Here is a 1,788-nt window from a genome sequence, read left to right as displayed (position 1 = left end):
AGTTTTTTTTTTTCCTCACCATTTCATTTCTTTCTTCTCTTTTCTTTTCTTTTCCTTCTTTTTCTTCTCTTGGGTACCAAACATAGCCTTTGTTCCTTTCTTATGATCCGAATACACTTCCACTCAATAAAAATCCTAGATGATCAAGTTTTTTCACCATGGTGAAGATCATAGATTTAGATATCGATATCGGTATTGACATACTGATTCAATCCATCGGACATTTTTGTCATTATTTTTTTTTTCAAAAAATCAAACATTTTTCTTATTATTTTACTCTTGAAATAATATGGATAGCTGATCAGGTATCGATATTGATCTCAATCGATACCAATACGACATGGCCTATACAATCGATACAATATCGATACTTGAAACCATGGTGAAGATAGAACATTCCACCTAAGGTTGTCAATTGATTTGGTTTCAATTTTGTTTACTCAATGTCGATTTGGATTTGGTTCAAAATACAATGTGTGAAAATAAGAATCCAACTAAAATTAAAGAGAATATTTATTTCAAAATCATAACTGAATGGACTCAATCCTGTTTTGGTTTGATTTTTATTCATTTTCGATTTGAGTGAACTTTTTTACATCTCCAATAACAAAAAAAAAAAAAAACCCTTTTTGTTATGGCCAGATTCCATTTTTTTTTTTTTAATAAACTAAAAAGGAATAGATTTATCATTCATGTTGATTAAAATATATACATATATGATTTATTTGGTTTGAGAATGGGTAATTTTGTTTAGCTCAATGGTTTTAATCACGAAATCGAAACTGAACTATTATGAAAAAATATTCCAGAATTTGAAATCAAAATTGAAACGGATTTGCTTCAATTTGATTCACTTTTAAGCAACCAATTTCAATTTTAAATTAACACCCATAATTTCCCAGTATCAAATTTTTGGATTAAACAAGGGATAGATATTTTATATGGGACAAGAATTGATGATTAAATTTACCTGTTCAAAATTCGAATCATAGGATTATATAAGGGTAGACGAAAAGAGATGAAAGAAAAATAAAATAAAATAAAATCCAACAAATAATAATTGTTTATGAGGTAGTGCTGATAAACTATAAAATATAGTTAGTATAATAGGGGGTGGGGGGTGGGGGGGAAAGCGTTTGTTGTAGTATTGTGCACTGTTAAAATGACACATGAGATGCTTTGTGGTAGATGAGCCCAATTGAACTTGTTGCTTGTCTTTCAAGGCATTCCCCATTTTGATTTGGTCTCAAGAGACTGTGCAAGTTTAATCCAAAAACCCTCTTTATTGGACATTTTCTTTCCCCTCCCTCTACCTTTTTTAGAGATTTGATTTATGAAACTATGATATGTCATTATACCTCATTACTGACATGCCACATGATCATGCTGACATGGGTTTGGTAAATATAGTCATATACACATAAGGCATACTTGGCTGATTTATAGAGCTTATATTTTTAAGTTTATTCCAAGAGACAACGAAGTGAGACCAATGAAAAATATCAGTTTAGAATCTTTATTAACCTTGAATTTCATAAGCTAAGAACATGGGGTGGGATTATGGGTTTCTCAAGCTGTAGGTTTGAAAGATCCTAAACCAACATATTTGGTTGGATTTGCCTCTCAACCCCTGAGAAGCTAGCTTCTAGAAGAGTCTAAATCCTTTCCTGGACACAGGAGAATAACTACCCTCTTGCGACGTTAGGTAGTTGACACGTAGCATAAGTGAAACCAACAACTTCTTCCTCTAATTTCTCCTCCTTTTTTTTTTTTTTTAAATTTTATGCT

Source organism: Macadamia integrifolia, chromosome 14 (assembly GCF_013358625.1).
Source record: "Macadamia integrifolia cultivar HAES 741 chromosome 14, SCU_Mint_v3, whole genome shotgun sequence".
NCBI lineage: Eukaryota > Viridiplantae > Streptophyta > Magnoliopsida > Proteales > Proteaceae > Macadamia > Macadamia integrifolia.
The sequence above is the reverse complement of the archived record's forward strand: the minus strand, read 5'-3'. Positions refer to the sequence as shown.